The sequence below is a fragment of the Capsicum annuum genome, chromosome 8 (assembly GCF_002878395.1).
Source record: "Capsicum annuum cultivar UCD-10X-F1 chromosome 8, UCD10Xv1.1, whole genome shotgun sequence".
Classification (NCBI taxonomy): Eukaryota; Viridiplantae; Streptophyta; class Magnoliopsida; order Solanales; family Solanaceae; genus Capsicum; species Capsicum annuum.
The window spans coordinates 25,425,480-25,445,626 of record NC_061118.1 but is presented as its reverse complement, the minus strand read 5'-3'; the positions used below and the strand labels follow the sequence as shown (position 1 = coordinate 25,445,626).

Genomic DNA, 20,147 nt, shown 5'->3' with positions numbered 1-20,147 from the left:
TATAATGCAACTTTTTCATACTTTATTAGATCATAAAATGCGCTCCTTTAAAGCTAGTATATCTATGTAATATACATTAATATGTGATTTTACAAAATAGAAGTTACATGATCAAAATACAAATCACTAACATAAATCCCATATACAAGCTACTAGATATTATTACAAATTATTGCGCTTAACCGCAACAATGCACATCCCATTAGATATCAAAGGAGTTCCTTTCCTCTTGGCGAGCCTTTTAAGCAGATTATAATTATATGTTCTAGCATTACTTGGCATGGCAGCAGGTTCATTCTTGTCAACAGGTCACGCAAGAAAGAGAAGCTACACAGTAGGACCAGTAAAAGACAAATCGGCGTGGACAGCCACAACTGCCGCCTTCCTATATCAAGCCACAACAATTTCCGGGAGGCAAGCAGTTACATTCACAGGCACAACATTGAAGAACAGGAAAGCTAAACAAACTCAAGAAAGCAGGTCAAACCAAACAACTCGGAGATAAAGGCAGCCCAGTGCACTAAAACTCCCGCTATGCGCAGGGTTCGGGAAAGCTCCCGACCACAAGGGCCTATTGTATGCAGTCTTACCTTGCATTTTTGCTAGAGGTTGTTCCAGCGCCCTCCTGATCACATAACTTTACCGGTTACTCCAAAGCTCCCTTCCAAACAACTCAGAGATAGTCTGAAATACATGCAAAACATACGTCCAGCAGAGTGCAGACAACAACAGCACATCCAACAGCACTGAATTTTACACGATAGCTATATCATGAGTCCTCTTAGAAGACACTGGGAGATGGAGATTTAACTGTCATTTGTACTCATAGAAATTCAAAGCAACCAAATTGCCTTTAATTTTTACATACTTGATCAGGTTGATGCAATTTTTTTTCATGAGATCTAACAGAGACACCAAACCTACCTCAGCTCCAACTTTTTGCCAAAAAGTAGAGAGATGGAGTCTGGTCTTGATAAATGCCACCGTTGCAGATTCCAAAATCCATGAAATAAGGACAACAATTAACCTCGAACCACATGAAGAGCCAAAATCTACAAAAAGAACTAGAACTCCATCAAGGAAAGGGAACCTAGCAAATACGAGATGCGGAAAGAATCAGCTTCTTCCCTATCCGAAATCCACAAACTTGAATTAATGAATACCCATTTATACTTCATGATCTGGAGTTCTCTTCATGTCGTAGCCCCATATGATCTTTTGAAGAGTTCCATCTCATGAAGCCCATGTACCTCTTAATGCCATTTATTAATACCAACAACATTTCTAGGCCAAGAATCCATATAAGATCAATGTTTTCTGAAAATTGGACCTAAGCACATAGGTCCAACATTATGCTCAAAATCCTGTGTACAATTGTAGCAAACAATAAATTACAAGAGGAAAGAAACTATCAGAACTTACCATCGTGTAACCACAATAGGAATATCTGAGCATTTGTCAGCCACAACACCAATTAGCCCTGAAAGGGGACGGCATACTTGAGAGAAAAGAGTGTAAAAGATACAACTAAAAACCTGTGATAAAATACACTTTTTTTGGATCGGTAAGAACAACTAAACACACTTTTAAAGTGTATAATAACAAAAGAGAAGACATAAATGGATTAGCCTTGTCCAGTAAATTCATTCAAGACCTGTGATACCCCTCATCCTGGCAAAACAAGAACTTACGCATCTCATCTGGCATGAGTGCTAGGAAAAGCAGAAGTACGAAGTGTCTTGTGTCTCATCCCCCGGCTTCCTTCTTGGAACACTTAGAACTAAAGCAGTTTGATCCCACGTGGCTGCAGTTGACGTGATACGGTAGCTAGCATCCCACCTCCTATGAATCCCTTCACTAGGATAGAGCAAATCTAATTCCACCACCTGGAAATTAATAAAAGCACATAAATACCAGATTTCAAATTAAAGGACGAATCCAGTTCATGGCTGTTCACTAAAAACTAATAAAAGTTATAACAAAGCTTCACAAAAGTACCTGATCGGAGAATCCAGCCCCACGGGACATAACAATTGCCCATCTACTTCCGGCAGTTGCCATCGCCGTGACATAGAACCCCTCTCTCCATTTTTTATTTATCCACTTGAAAGGAAATGACTCGCTGACTTTGTAGGACTGCTGCAGATACTGGGTACCCGATGTTTACCACAATACTTCAGTCTGGTCTAGTTCACACAACTGTGACAACCCAAGTATATAAGATGATATGAAGTTCCCCCTTTGACATAACAACTAAGGAGCTTCCATTAGTAGCTCCTGCTATCGCGCTAATATAGTAATTCTTCTCCCATTGCTCCATAATCCACTCCTATATTCAAACATAAATATGAGGAATTAGCAGAAACTTATCAAAGTGAATAACAGAATAATATTTGAGTCCGTCAGAAAATTAGCAGAATATATTAGATTGCTCTTATGCAACAGAAAAATCTGACGACTCCTCAAGATTGACCACTCAACAGATGATAAGAGACGTTGTGAAGAAAAAAAGGTGACAACTCATAAACTTGAGAAGTGAACCCACTCCCTGCATCCATAATTAAGGCCCACAAGTTTGAACAGGATGTCACACTTCTAATGAATAGCCCATCCTTATTTCCTTTCTCAATGTGCTGAGTCAACCTCATATCAGCAACGTTATAATGCTACCTACAATTACCGGTTGTATTAATTCCTGGTTCACAAGCTAAATAGTAATACCAAGAAATATTAGGCACAAGTGTAGAAACCTTTGCTTCATTGGGCGACGAGCATTGTAAACACTAATCCATTATGTTGCAGGCGTTCCCATCCGTACTTTCTTCTTTGGTTGTTCATCATCATCTTCTTCCATTGTAAGCCTTCCTCTCTTCTGCCCGACTTGATATATAAGCTTCAATAACATAAAATGTGTTCTCCTGTCTCTGATTCTTCGAATTCAAGATATCCCTGTATTCCAAAAATTGTCAAGGCATACCTTCTGTGCACCATCAGTGTTGATTGGCCTGATGTCTGGATCTGGACCTACTATTCCATCAAACAATGAGATGTATTTCGCATAGTTAGGCTCCTCATCAAACTTCAAGTTTACAACATATTCCACAAAACGTCTAAATGGAGCAGGGCAGAAGCAGCAAAGTATTTCTGGAGAAGTCTACATCTTTTTCTTACAGACAAGGAAACCTTTGTTCTCACCCTACAAAGATCAGTCATGTGTCACCAAGAGGAGAGGGAACGGTGGATTTGTTTTATGGGATGAGGGAAAACACTTTAGTATTAGTTATAGGATCATTTAGGACGTAAATGACTAGTTTTCCCTCGAAAAACTGTAGCTACTAAAAAATAATACTGCATTCCAGAGGCAGTTCCAAGTTTTAAGCTCTATGCGTTCAACCTTTAAGATTCTTAACAGTTAACCCAGTACCTCTATATATCAAGTTTACTTCTGTTTGTTGCAATTTCAGTGGGTTTTATATATAAATTTTATGCCCTGCAAGGAACATACTGGGTTTGTATGCACCCGATGCTTCAACGCTGCAATCCGCCTCTATTGCATTCTAAGCTGAGAAAATGCTAGCCTGATATCCCTGCCAAGGCAGCTGGCCCCGGAGCAGAAAGATGAGGGTGTAAGCCAGCGATTCTAGGTCATCCCTTCGGCTTCCAGTTCTTCCGAGGTGAGCATGCACACTAGCATACCTTACAGTTCCCCTTTAAGCAATGATTTTCTTACTAGTCAGTGAATGCGGTTTAGAAATACAAACCAAGGCATGCAACATAGAGAGTAATTGTTGACGACTGTACCTAAAGACATCGGGCCTTTGGTCATAGTCAACATGAACATCACTTGAAGTATCACGCCACCTAGTTGCTGCCACACTCGAACAGGTAAACACATGAATTGTTGCACAAAAATAGAACATGATGAAGATTGCAAATTTTCAATATAAAGAAATGTCTAATAGTTGTTGAATTTATGTTCGTTTATGATAGCTACGCATCCATGCTATACCTAGTCCAAGGTCAACCAGAAACAGTTTTTTCTCATCAGGAGTCCGGGAGTTCCAAGAAGAAAGTTTTCAGGTTTCACAACCCCATGCACATACCTGGAGAACAATAGGACCAGTACGACAGATTATTTCAGGTCCAAGAAAGGAATTCCGGTACAGTACAACCACAAAACGATATGTTCACTAATACAGAGCAAAACCACATATTCTGGAGCAAATGTCATCCACAGGCCAGAGACTAACATAGTCACAAGATGTTTTCTGTTCTTTTTTAATGTTAATTGCAAGTATATCAGCTTTAGCAATAAGAAAATGCTGCAAAATAAGTACAAAAGGAGGCTACATGAAAAATTGTGAAATGAGCTCCGGAAGTCGATCATGGCATCTAAGACACAAGATGTTGTGTTCTTCCTTAGAAAAAAGGTAGTCGGGGAATATGTTCCCAAAATGGAGGTACACTGTATCATACTAACCCAGAATAATAAAATTTCTACCTACGATGGATGGTAGCTTTCAGCCCATAGCAGGATGATAATCACAAATCCATACTTACCCCCTAGAGTGCAACTTCTCAAGTATGGATATTGCTTCAATGGCAATGCATGCTACCATTTCATCAGACATCCTGAAAGGACAATGTAAAAATCAAACAAAATGTCACTGACTTTCAGGGACCAGCAATAACCTCCTCATGATATAGATTAAACTGAGAATGGAGCTTACGCATGAGAATTATTGTTCCAGACATCCCACAAACTAGGACCAAGCATATCCATAACCTACAGTCATAAAAAGCATTTTTGTACTTTCATGGAAATTGAAAATGAAGTTCAAAGTGAGAGAACTATACTACAGTAAGCAGATCTGTTAGGATTTCTAGGGCAAAGGATCGATTCACAGGGCGATATATAATTCAGCTCGTTAAAGGGAGGCTGAAACCTTAGAATTCAATGGAAGAGAGAACTCCGATCTCTTTAGCTCGTTTAAGGAAGACTGAAACCTTAAAGTTTAATGGAAGAGATAACTCCAATCTCTTGCTTTTTGCTGAAATACGAATTATCAATTTATTCTCCAAAACCCCCCTTTAAATAGGAGTATTACATCAATAGTCTAATCCTTATGAAAGTAGGAAAAATAAAACCCTAATCTAGAAAGTCTAATCCTTATAAAAGTAGGAAATATAAAACCCTGTTCTAGAAAGTTTAATCCTTATGAAAGTAGGAAATATAAAACCCTATTCTATAATAATAAATAAAACTACTAAAATATAACTAAATATTTAATTAGTTGACTTCCACGGATCCAAAACATTACTCCCCTCACACTGAAAGAGCTTGTCCTTAAGCTCGAATTCCAGGGAATAGTGTACATTGAATCATCCAATTCCAGCCCTAGCCAACTTTTCTTGAAATTGACGTTGATAGATTTCAATTTTACCAGTTTGCCGAAGCATAACTAATTTGCCCATATGCTGATAATTCCATAGTAGTGCTTCTCCTAACATGATGTGCCCAAATTAATGGATCGTTGGTGCCGTTATAAGTAGAAAAATCCATCTTTGCATACCTTGGTATGGTTGGACGTGAATTACCACTTGTTGGATGATTCTGATCGGCTAGTTGAACAGGCGATGTATTGCCTTTAGTAGAAGAAATTGTTGATTTGCCAATTGTCGGGGCGCTACACGACTCAACTCTATGGATTGCTGGTTTTGTGGAGCCAATTCCCAAGCTAGACAATTGTTCTTGGATACAACAACAAAAACAACAAACCCAGTGTATTCCCACCTAGTGGGGTCGGGGGGGTAAGATGTACGCAGTCCATACCTCTACCTCTGATGAAGTAGAAAGGTTGTTTCCGATAGACCCCCGGCTCAAGGCACGAGATACCACACAAACACATAGTAAAGCACAAAAGCAGATTACATAACATAAATACGGCACCCATAAGTAATATAAAACAGAGGAAAGCAGAGGAAAGCACACAGATTCGTAATAAAACATGGAACACGGAACACAGAATCATAACAAGAATAAAAACCCCACCAAGTAATCCCCTACACTAGCGACCCAAACTGGCCCTAATCCTCTGCCGAAATTCGCGCCCTCCAGACCTTCCTATCTAGGGTCATGTCCTCGGTGAGCTGTAACTGTTCCATGTCCCGCCTAATCACCTCACCCCAGTACTTCTTCGGCCTACCCCCTACCCCGCCTAAAACCATCCAACGCTAGCCTCTCACACCTACGGACCGGGGCATCCATGTCCCTCCTCTTCACGTGTCCGAACCATCTCAATCGTGCTTCCCGCATCTTGCACTCCACTAAAGTCACACCAACCTTCTCCCGGATAGTCTCATTCCGAACTCTATCCCCTCTAGTCAGTCCACACATCCAGCGCAACATCCGCATTTCTGCCACCTTCATTTTTTGGATGTGGGAGTTCTTAACTGGCCAACACTCCGCTCCATACAACAAGGCCGGACGGACTACCACCCTGTAGAATTTGCCTTTAAGCTTGGGCGACACCTTCTTATTACACAGCACCCCCGACGCGAGTTTCCACTTCATCCATCCCGCCCCAATACGGTGCGAGACATCCTCGTCAATCTCACCGTTACTCTGGATCACGGACCCAAGATACTTGAACTTATCCCTCTTACATACCTCCTGTGCTTCCAGCTTCACTACTACCTCATTCTCCCGTCTCACGTCATTAAACTTGCATTCCACATACTCTGTCTTGCTTCTGCTCACCCTGAACCCTTTAGACTCAAGAGTTTGCCTCCACACCTCTAATTTGTCATTCACACCCCCTCGAGTCTCATCTATCAGAACTACATCGTCTGCAAAAAGCATACACCACGGCACCTCCCCTTGAATGCGCCGCGTCAACACATCCATCACCAACGCAAACAAAAAGGGACTAAGAGTAGATCCCTGATGCAATCCTGTCAGGACAGTGACATGCTCTGAGTCCCCTCCCGCCGTCCTCACCTAGGTTTTCGCTCCATCATACATATCCTTAATTACTCTGGTATATGCCAGCGGTACTCCACTCACCTCCAAGCATCTCCAAAGCACCTCCCTGGGGACTTTGTCGTATGCCTTCTCCAGGTCGATAAACACCATGTGTAGATCCTTCTTCCTCTCCCTATACTGCTCCACCAACCTCCGCACCAGGTGGATTGCCTCCGTCGTCGAGCGGCCGGGCATAAATCCGAACTGGTTTTCCGAAATAGACACTATCCGTCTCAGCCTCACCTCGACTACTCTCTCCCAGATCTTCATAGAGTGACTCAATAACTTAATCCCCTATAGTTATTGCAACTCTGAATGTCCCCCTTATTCTTATAGAGAGGGACCATGGTACTCCACCTCCACGCCTCGGGCATCTTTGCCGTCCTGAAGATTTCATTAAACAATCCAGTCAACCACCTTACACCAGCCTCTCCAACGAACTTCCAAAACTCCACCGGTATCTCATCCGGCCCCGTCGCCCTACCCCTTCGCATCCTGCGGACAGCCTGTCTAACCTCTTCTACCTTAAAACGTCTGCAATAGCTAAAATCCCGACACTCCTCTGAGTGCTCCAGTTCCCCTAACACAATAGCTCTATCCCCTTCGTCATTCAAGAGCCTATGAAAATACGACTGCCATCTCTTCTTAATGTGGCCGTCCTCCACCAACACTCTACCGTCCTCCCCCTTAATGCACCTCACCTGATCGAGGTCACGACCCTTCCTCTCCCTAGCCTTAGCGAGTCTAAACAACAACTTTTTCTCCCCTCCTTTCTCCTGTAACCCTGCATACAAGCTCTCAAAAGCGGCCGTCTTAGCTGCCGTGACTGCTGACTTCGCCTCCTTCCTCGCTAGCTTATACTCTTTCCTGTTTACCCGCTTCTCCTCTTCGTCCTTACTTTCCACCAACTTAGCATACGCCCCTTTCTTGGTCCCCACTTTCTTCTCCACCTCTTCATTCCACCACCAATCCCCCCGATGGTGCCCGGCCCGGCCCCTAGAAACACCCAACACCTCACTTGCATTCTCCCTGATGCACCTTGCCGCCCTGCTGCAATTCTTGGATGACTTGAACAATTCTTTCACAGAGACGTTGCTCCATTGTTGCAATTTTAGAGTCCATTAGGGTTTCTATAAGCGCACGCTCTTCATAGAATCTGAAATTGATTTGATCGCCCATTGTGTTAGGCTCTGATACCAAATTGTTAGGATTTCTAGGGCAAAGGATCGATTCACAGGGCGATATATAATTCAGCTCGTTAAAGGGAGGCTGAAACCTTAGAATTCAATGGAAGAGAGAACTCCGATCTCTTCAGCTTGTCTAAGGTAGACTGAAACCTTAGAGTTCAATGGAAGAGAGAACTCCAATCTCTTGCTTTTTGCTGAAATACGACTTATCAATTTATTCTCCAAAACGCCCTTTAAATAAGAGTAACAACAATAACAACATACCCACTATATTCCCACCTAGTGGGGTCTGGGGAGAGTAGTGTGTATGCAGACCATACCACTACCTCAAGAGAAGTAGAGAGGCTGTTTCCGATAGACCCCCGGCTTAGGACCAATAACAGTATAACAAATACAAAAAGTAGGCGCATATAAACTAGTATGGTACACAAAACAAACTAACCGTATAACAAACACAAAAGATAAGTGCATAATAAACTAGTACGGGAAGCAAAAAAGCCAACACCACTAGCCCCAAACTACAGCCACAACACTACGAACCAAAAACTCCAGAACAAAGGAGCATTCCCCTATTACAACCTCCGCACTCCCACCCCCTAACCCTCTACCCTAATCCGCATCCTCCACATCTTCCTATCAAGGGTCATGTCCTCTATAAGCAGTAATTGCTCCATATCATGCCTAATCACCTTCCTCCAATATTTCTTCGGTCTACCTCTAGACCGCCTAAAACCATCCCTAGCCAAAGTCTCACACCTCCGCACTAAAGCATCAGGGCCCTCCTCATCACATGCCCGAACCAACATAGCCTCACTTCTCGCAACTTATCCTCCACCGAGGCAACTCCCACCTTCTCCCGAATAATCTCATTCCTCACCCTATCTTTCCTGGTATGTCCATATATCCATCGCAACATTCGCATCTCCGCCACCTTCACCTTTTGGATGTGGGAGTTCTTAACTGGCCAACACTCCGCTCCATACAACATAGCTATCCGTACTACCACTCTGTAGAACTTACCTTTAAGCTTTGGGGGCACCTTTTGATCAAGCTTCGGGAGGCCCTTTAAATAAGAGTATTACATCAATAGCCTAATCCTTATGAAAGTAGGAAAAATAAAACCCTAATCTAGAAAGTCTAATCCTTATGAATGTAGGAAATATAAAACCCTGTTTTAGAAAGTCTAATCCTTATGAAAACAGGAAATATAAAATCCTATTCTATAATAATAAATAAAACTACTAAAATATAACTAAATATTTAATTAGTTGACTTCCACGGATCCACAACAAAATCACATACCATAATGTAGTAATCACCTTGCCGTCCCTTGTAATGGACACGTGGTATCCCATGACTACCACTTAAGGCACTACCACAAACAGCAAGTGCCATCAATTACAGGAGGGTATATGTCAAAATATCTAAGACCTACATTAAGAAAAAAGACAGTAAAAAGATTTACTAGTAGACTTGTCACTCATAAGGTGGTTCATAGTTGCAACCTTTGTTACTTCTATGCTCAAATTTCAAGGCAACCTAGAACCAGACGTAACAAAATAATCAACAGCAACATCAAAGAGATCTTCATCCTATTGGGGGTGGGAGGAGAGAGGTAGGCAGAGATGCAGAATGTGATGCTTACCTCTACAGCTCCTGCACCATTTCTTTCATGTGGATGTGGTGCATTTATTCGACGACCTACATATGCTTGACCAAATCCTCCTTTACCAAGCTTTCTGTCAATCTTATAAGGTGGTGATCCACCAACTTGGATCTGTTATACATAAAAGGAAATACCATAACTGCAATGTTCAAGATGAATCATTCAACAAGAAAGTAGAAATAAGAAGAACAAAAAGAACGGCACGCTCACAGCACTATAGACAATTTGACACAACATAATGTCATCAAATACCAAGCACATTTATCAGAGTGACCAACGTCGATGGGAAACAACAAAAAAGATCGTACTCAATTATCCTAGGCCTAACCTTGTCCCCAAAAAACTTAATAGAGCACCCCGACGCCAATTAAACATAAAAATCTTAAAAAGATATGCCGGGCATGTTCGCCTGAAAAAAATACCCAGAGGTCTACTTCACAAAATAAGAGAGCAAAGAAACTTGATAAACTCCCAAAATCTTAAATATAATTGACAAATAAGACCTCAATACAAAATCTCTTCCTGGACATATTATAGTGAACAAAACGTAGAGACTAGTGCTCGGCATGGATGTAAGAGCACACATGCTCCTTACAAAAAATTCTACTTTTCACCGTCATCATCAAGCATACACAACATAAAATGTAAAAAAATAATTTAAAAGATAGCAAGCACAGCACTGGTGAACTGAAAGAGGGTAAACACAAGCAGTGAATCTCCCCTTCTGACTAGGCCCTGTTCAGTGTAATTTTCGTGAATGTATGTAACAAATATTCCGTGGGTGAACACACCACATTATCACGACAAAGACAGAGAAAAGTGAGAAGAAAACGGTACCCTTTCAGGAAGCGGTGCGGTGTTTCCTTCTTCTTCAGCTCCCAAACCCTTATCACCGCTTCGACCGGCACTATCGTCTTCATCCATTTGCTTTTCTGCTACCTCTTCTTTCAAAACCCTCACTCCCTCCTCTTCTCCTACTTTCTTATCCTTATCCTCTTCCGCTTCTTCACCAGTCTCAAACGGCGTCGTTTTCTTCACAGCATTCTCCTCATCATCATCAACATCAACCTCAACCACTACCACAGGCACACGTACAACTTCATTAATTATCTCTTCGTTGTTGTTATTCTTCTTACTCCTTCCTCCAACGGCTCTATTTCTTCCTGCAGCTGCTCTTCTCCTCGTTCTCGTTGTTCTCCTAGTAACCCTCTTGTTCTCCTCTTCCTCGTTGATACTGTTGTTGTTTTTGGGTTCGATCGCAGCAATCGGTCGACGGCCTCTGCGTACACCGCTACGCAGTTGAGGCATATCAATCAAGGCCTAAACTTATGAAAACCCTAAACCGACCTTCATCAATCAACGCCCCTATTTTTCTTCTAGAATCTTCCACTGAGTAAAATCAGAAATTCAAAGAATAGGAGAATTCGAAGCACGATGAGTCGCCGATGACTATGAATCTGTATTTATCTATGTAGAATTTAGGATCTGTGGAGAAAAAATGTTAATGGAAGAAGAAAATACTCCAAATGAATGAGTGAAAACAGGGAGGGGAAAAAACAGAAAAAAGAGACTAACTAAAATAATTCTTATTTTGTTACCAAGTATAAAGCAAGAACAATAGAAAAAAATGAGATAAATAAATATCATCTAAACTTGACACCAAATTATAACTTTATTTTTAAATTTTGATAGTATATAAATATAACGTTTAAGTATTCAAAATCTGAACAAATATGACCTTTACATGGTAACACATCACTAAAAGAGCTAATTTAGAAGGAGGTCATATTTGTGCAGTTTTGAATAGTTAAATATCATATTTGTGCACTGTCAAAGTTTTATTTTTTATGTTAAAACGGCATCATTTTTATTATTATTATTATTATTATTATTATTATTATATTTATTTAGGAATCGAACCCGTGCAGTAGGCTGAAGGAAGCTGCCAAGAAGAGCAAATAACACCACTGGGGCTACCTAAGTGTGTTGTTTCATGTGGTTCAACATTAATATACATACATAACTATAGATTTTCTACATTATATATACAACATAATTTTTTTACCGAGAGGTGCGGGTGAACCCCATGACAACCATGTAGGTCCGTCCCTGCGTTAATTTAATAACGTTTTAATAACGTCATTTTAATAACATTTTAATAATGTTAATTTAATATACTAGTATTATGCTTAATAACATTAATTTAATAATATTTTATTAAAACTATAATTTTTTAATATTAAAGTTTCATCTTTAATTTAATAATTAAATAAATTATATTTAGATATAATATATAACTTAAATTCACCTTCTGCTTTATAATATATATACATACACGCGCGATTTTTTCGTATGAGGCTGGCCCACTTAATTAATAAATCTTCAATATTGCTTTTTTTCCGCAATGACAAAAGAAATTAGATGTCATTTTAATCTTTGAGCCAAAAATAATAAAAAAATAATAGTGAAAAATATATTTGTGCAGTTTTGAATAGTTAAAGGTCATATTTATGCACTGTCAAAGTTTAAGGTCAAATGTATGTATTATGCCCTTAGATTTTAAGTAGGACGCGCCCAGTTTTGCGTGTTGAACACACGTTTTGCCACGTAGGATCAGAGGTCATATTTGTGCAGTTTCGAATAGTTAAAAGTTATATTTATACACTGTCAAAGTTTAAGGTCACAGTAATAATTTGGTTTCAAGTTTAGGGTCATATTTATGTATTATCTTTAAAAAAAATAGAAAAGGTATGGTGAATATTATTTAACAAGTTTTTTTAATGTGTTAATTAGAAGAAGAAAAAATTATTTAAAGGAAAAATTAATCTTCAGTTTTTAACTTTTCTATAAATAGACATTTACTATATATGGTAAAGTAGACATTCATTATATATGGTAAAATAGACATAAATTATAAATGATAATATATTTATAACACTTTCCTTTAAATGTCTAATTGATAGATAATGTGTCTCGTTAAAACCTTACTAGAAAAAACTAGCGAAAAAAAATCTAATGGAGGAAAAAAAATACACATCTCTAACAATACGCATATAGGTTGCCTCATTAAAAACCTTTCAAGGAAAATTCAGTGGGACAAAACCTCGTAAGAAAAAAGGAATACAACACGTATTAACTCCCCCTAATGAAAACATCCTTTAACCTTTGCATTCCGATCTTATGCACCATCTTCTTAAAGTTGCAATTAAAGGAGACTTGGTGAATAATCAGTCATATTATCACTTTAATAAATCTGTTGCACGTGAATATCACCATTCTTTTCTAGCTCGTGTGTATAGAAAAACTTTAGCGAAATATGTTCATTTTATCTCCTTGAGTCCTCTTTTGAGTTGTGTTGTGCATGTTGCATTATCCTCATAAAAAAATCATGGGTACTTAATCACATTTCAAACTATATTTTTCATGAATGAGATGTATCGTGGACCTCAACCACACACACTCTTGGGTTGCTTCATGAATAGCTATTATCTCAACATGGTTCGATAAAGTTGCTACGATAGACTGCTTTTTATATCTCAAAGATATGACAGTACCCCACATATGAACACAGAGCTTATTTGAGATCCAGCTTTATACGGGTCAGATAAGTACCCAAGCACCTTAACATATAACGACAAGTATATGGTTATAAACCAAGGCACAAAATACATAATTTGATTATGCAATGCACACATTTCTAGAATTTTTGAGAAATATTATTCATCTCATCAGGACTATAAGTCTCAAAAAACTAAGTAGACTATTCCAAAAGTTGATATAAAAATCATTTATGATTATGGTTGGTTTGATCAAGTTTTTTCTAAGCAAATGATAAAGACAACTGAATAGTCTTTAGCATAAACGATTCGTTTATTAAATAAGCGAGACATTAATTTACATAAGAATAATTATAATTTTTAATTTACATAAGAATCATTATAATTTTATGCACATTGGATTAGTTCAAATTGCCTTTAAACCTTTAACTCTTAAAAAGGTTACCAGAGACATTTTTAGCAGCTCTTAGAGATGCTAGAAATCTTAATTTCAGACAGTCTCTAATGGGTTCGATTGAATCCACTGTGGCTTATGGTCCAGTTTATTTCAATACTCAGTCAAATTTACAATTATCTTTGACTGATGCAAATATACTTGATGCTTTAACATTAAATATGAAAACGCACGGTTATAATTATACACATGGATCTGGACTTATTTGTCTGTCATATAGAATCTATTACAGATTATTAACTACTTTAAATCCTCGATGTAAGTTATACGATACATTGGATCAGACTATATTAGTCGAGACTAATTTTGCAAGGTCTAAGGTCACCACAAGAAGACCTATTAAATCAGATGAGATTGATTTTCCCACTAATTGGACCTTAAATTTGGATATCTCCAAATCAATTCACTGATGATTTAACTAATAATGAATTATCGCATGTGACTCAAAATCCGGATAGTAGGATTTGTATTCAATTCGATGATAGGTCTACTATTTATAACAGACATTCATTCTCCATGCCTAAATTATTACCTGCTATGTATCATATTTCTGCTGTAGAACCATTATATGGTCCAGCTAGAAGTCATTCAGCTTCTTTGCACACAATTAACTCAGCTTCTACAAAATTTGTAGAGAAAGTTAAAGTCAATTCTCGAACAAATATTGTTCAAGATAATGACAATATTTCTGATAGAAATATTCCTACTTCTTCTGAAATGAACTTTGGTTCGAATGATATTTAACGATTCCATACCAAATCAATTTTAGTCCTGGATCCTAGGCAAGAAATTATATTAATTTTTTTTTTAAAATGGAACCAGTTTAGAACTTGATTTTTTGAGACTTATAGTCCTAATGAGATGAATAATATTTCTCAAGAATTCTATGAAACATGTGCATTACATAACCAAATTATGTATTTTGTGCCTCGATTTATAACCACATACTTGCCATTGTATGTGAAGGTGCTTGAAAGATCATATCAAGATAATAGTGGTAACATTGTTAGAACTGTTTACCCTCCTAAGCTCCTTTTATTTTACCAAATAATACCGGTATTACCTTTTCTGCATTTCAAAAATTCATTGATAATGAAGTCGCTAAGGTAACTATTGCAGAAATTAATAATTTGATTTCCCAAAATAATTATTTGAGCTTATAGGTGAAAGTTTTAGGAGAATATATTTCTTCTCTTGATAAAAGCTCGATGAGTTAACTGATTTGATAAAAAAACTGAGTAATAGTCCAAACTCTACTAATATTATTTATTCTTCAGAAAGTAAGACAGAAGATTTGATGACTAAAACTAGTATTCAAAGGCCCCCTGATATTAAAGTATTTTAACTTAAATTGCCTTTGCATGATTTAGAAAATCTTCTTGATAAAAAGCTTTCTGGTTTAACTATTAGACCTATTGATTTGTCTAATGCCTTTGCTGATAGTCTTGAATCCACTTTTGATTTGAAAAATCAGACCAAATCAGAGCTTAATAAGCTTAAAGGAATGATTAAAAAATAACTGGGTAAAAATCTCAGATATGCCGATTTACCCCGCATGTAAACTTATTACTATCCGCAACCCACTCCTCAAGATGTTCTAATAGAGGAAAGAGATTGAAATCAGACTAATATGTCCTATAGCAGAGATGATATTTATGAATAGAACCTTGATGGCTTAAATGAAAGGCAATTAACAATCCTCATACACTGTATTATGATGTATTCGATGGTATTCAAAGCCACTGGTAATAGAGAAAATAGAACAGATAAAGTTATCTGTAAAATGATAGTTGCTGGTTTTACTGGCCAACTTCATGGCTGCTGGGATAATTTTTTGACTCATGAGCAAAGAGAGTTAATTTTTAATGTTGTAGCTACTGCTCCAGGGGTTGATAACCTAGGAAGAGCCCTGGTTGCAAATAGGGAAGATGCTGTTTATACACTCATTCTTACAATTTTAGAATATTTTAATGGTAGATTCACCAATCAGTATGAAAACATTCGTACTCTCTTGAATGGGCTTAGATATAAGACCTAGGAGAATTTAGGTGGTATAAGGACACCTTTTTAAGTTGGGTTATGGAATTACCCGAAAATAGATATGCACATTGGAAGGCCAAGTTTATAGACGGACTTCCTCCATTATTTGCTGAAAGGGTTAAAAAAACTCTTAGAGGCTCCTTTGGTGAAATTCCTTGGGAAAAGTATACCTATAGTCATTTGATAGCAACTTGTACACAAGAAGGGTTAACCTGTGTAATGATTTAAAATTGTCTAGACAACTTAAGCTTGATAAACTTAGAGAAAAATCTCAAATGGGAGATTTCTGTAACTAGTTTGGTATACCTGAACCAGTTTCCACTTCCAGGAAAAGAGACATAGATATTCCAAAAGTCAACAGCCTTATAGAAAAAAGAGATCTAGATATAGGTCCAAAGAAGAACGTGAAACTAGAAAAGCCTTTAGGAAATCAACTAGATTTACCGAAAATAGGTCTAAGAGAGATCTTGCTAAGATTAAGTGTTACAGATGTGGTAACTTTGGGCATATTGCTCCAAATTGTAAGCTTTAAAAGCTTAAATATTTAGGTCTTGCTGATGATGTGCATGATCAAGTTTATGTTTTGTTATACACCTCTGGTTTGGAATTTGATTATAATGCTGAATCTGAATAAGAAAATGATATTAAGTTGCCTGATTTATCTGATAGTGACAATGCTAATGCTTGTTCTGATTGCCTTGGTGATACCTGTACTTGTGATGATGCATTTTATAATTTGCAATCCCAATTAGAAGATTTAAATGTTCAAACCATTACTTCTGATAGTGTGTTAAAACTTTTGAAAGAAGTTTCGGATGAGAAACTACGGAAAAATTTTATTATTTGTCTACTAGTTCAAAATCCAGTACTTCTAAAATTGCTGATAACCATACCTTTACTCCTAAAACTACTGATTGCAATTATTTTATGCCTTATTCTATATCAGAGGTTAATAGACGTCTTGCTATGAGTTAAAATTCTGGTAAAGATACTTCTTTTGATGATTTAAAAATAAAGTTGAAAACTTGAAAAAGGAGATTAAATCTCTTAAACAAAATCAAATGATTTGTGATCACAGAATTTCACAAATTGAGAAAGATATTTATCCCGCCCAGATTTTCAAAGGAAAAGAAAAAATTTCAAAAAAAGTGATCCGGATGATATTCAAAATTCCCTTGATTCAAAAAATGATTATTTTTTTAGAATGATGCAAATTGTTACTGCTCATAAATGGTATATTAAATGTACTCTTTTTATTGATAATCATTTTTCAGTAACTAATATTGCTATGATTGATGGTGGAGCAGATGTTGCTATGATTAAAATGCAGCTAACATCTGCTCCACTATCAATCATAACAATATTAGTTACTGAAAAATGATTATCAATTAAAAGAGTACATTTTATATACCATTTATGAGTAGTAACAATTTGCATCATTCTCAAAAAATAATCATTTTTTGAATTAATGGTATTTTGAATATCATCCGTTTCACTTTCTTCGGAAATTTTTTCTTTTCCTTTGAAAATCTGAGCGAGAGAAATATCTTTCTCAATTTGCAAACTTCTGTAATCACAAATCATTTAATTTTGTTTAAGAGATTTAATCTCCTTTTTCAAGTTTTCAACTTCAATTTTTAAATCATCAAAAGAAGTATCTTTACCAGGATTTTAACTCATAACAAGACGTCTATTAACCTCTGATATAGAATAAGGCATAAAATAATTGCTATCAGTAGTTTTAGGAGTAAAGGTATGGTTATCAGCAATTTTAGAAGTACTGGATTTTGAACTAGTAGACAAATAATAAACTTTTCCCGTAGTTTCTCATCCGAAACTTCTTTCAAAAGTTTTAACACATTATTAGAAGTAATGGTTTGAATATTTAAATATTCTAACTGGGATTGCAAATTATAAAATGCATCATCACAAGTGCAGGTATCACCTAGGCAATCAGAACAAGAATTAGCATTGTCACTATCAGATAAATCAGGCAACTCAATATCATTTTCTGATTCAGATTCAACATTATAATCAGATTCCAAAACTGAGGTGTATAACAAACTATAAACTTGATCATGCACATCATCAGTAAGACCTAAAGATTTAAGCTTTTGAAGCTTACAATTTGGAGCAATATGCCTAAAGTTACCACATCTGTAACACTTAATCTTAGCAAAATCTCACTTAGACCTATTTTTAGTAAATCTAGTAGATTTCCTATAGGCTTTTCTAGTTTCATCTTCTTCTTTGGACCTATATCTAGATCTCTTTTTTTCTATAAGGCTGCTCACATTTGGAATATCTATGTCCTTTTTCCTGGAAGTGGAAACTGGTTCAGGTATACCAAACTGGTTATAGAAATCTCCTATCTGAGATTTTTCTCTAAGTTTATCAAGCTTAAGTTGTCTAGATAATTTTAACTCATTACACAGGTTTAACTCTTTTTGTGTACAAGCTGCTATCAAATGATCATAGGTATACTTTTCCCAAGGAATTTCACGAAAGGAGCCTCTAAGAGTTTTTTTTAACCCTTTCAACAACTAATGCAGAAAGTCTGTCTATAAACTTGGCCTTCCAATATGCATATCTATTTTCGGGTAATTCTATGACCCGACTTAAAAAGGTGTCCTTATACCACCTAAATTCTCCTAGGGTCTTACATCTAATCCCATTGAAGAGAGTACAGATGTTTTCGTACTGATTGGTGAATCTACCATTAAAATGTTCTAAAATTGTAAGAACAAGTGTAAAAACAACATCTTTCCTATTTGCAACTAGGGCTCTTCCTAAGTTATCAACCCCTGAAGCAGTAGCTACAGTATTAAAAATTGACTCTCTTTGCTCATGAGTCAGAAAATTGTCCCACCAGCCACGAAGTTGGCCAGTAAAACCAACAACTATTATTTTACAAATAACTTTATCTATTCTATTTTCTCTATTACCAGTGGCTTTGCACACCATTGAATACATCATAATGCGGTGTTCAAGGATTGTTAATTGTCTCTCATTTAAGCCATCAAGGTTCTATTTATAAATATCATCTCCGCTATAGGACGTATTAGTCTGATTTCAATCCCTTTCCTCTATTAGAACATCTTGAGGAGAGGGTCGCGGATAGTAATAAGTTTGCATGCGAGGTAAATCGACATATCTGGGATTTTTACCCGGCTGTTTTCTAATCATTCCTTTAAGATTATTAAGCTCTAATTTGGTCTGATTTTTCAAATCAGGAGTGGATTCAAGGCTTTCAGCAAAGGCATTAGACAAGTCAATAAGTCTAATATTTAAACTAGATAACTTTTTATCAAGAAACTGTTCTAAATCATGCAAAGGCGATTTAAGTTGAAATCCTTCAATATCAGGGGACCTTTGAATACTAGTTTTAGTCATCAAATCTTCTATCTTACTTTCTGAAGAAGAAGCAATATTAGTAGAGTTTGGACTAATACTCAATTTTTTTATCAAATCAGTTAACTCATCGAGCTTTTTATCAAGAGAAGAAATATGTTCTCCTAAATCTTTCACATATAAGCTCTAATAATTATTTTGGAAAATCAAATTATTAATTTCTGCAACAGTTACCTTAGCGACTTCATTATCAATAAATTTTTGAAATGCAAAAAAGGTAATACCAGTATTATTTGGTAAAATAAAAGGAGCTTGGGGAGGGTAAACAGTTTTAACAATGTTACCACTATTATCTTGATATTATCTTTCAAGCACCTTAATATACAACGACAAGTATTTGGTTATAAACCAAGGTCCAACATACATAATTTGACTATGCAATGCATACGTTTCACAATATTCTTGAGAAATATTATTTATCTCATTAGGACTATAAGTCTCATAAAACTAAGTTCTAAACTGGTTCCATTTTTTATTAAAAAATTCATTTTTAATATAATTTCTTGCCTGGGATCCAAGACTAAAATTGATTTGGTGTGGAATCATTCAATATCATTTGGATCAAAGTTCATTTCAGAAACAATAGGAATATCTCTATCTGAAGTATTGTCATTATCTTGAACAATATTTGTTCGAGGATTGACTTTAACTTTCTCTACAAATCTTGTAGAAGCTGAGTCAATTATGTGCAAAGAAGCTGCACGACTTCTAGATGGACCATCTAATGGTTCTCCAGGAGAAATATGATGCATAACAGGTAATAATTTAGGCATGGAGAATGAATGTCTGTTATAAATAGTGGACCTTT

At 36.9% G+C, this 20,147-nt stretch overlaps 1 pseudogene; it reads right to left on the bottom strand.

Moving 5' to 3' along the window:
- LOC107847782 lies at nt 1-18,892 on the bottom strand (annotated as a pseudogene).
- Between the last annotated feature and the right edge of the window lie 1,255 nt (nt 18,893-20,147).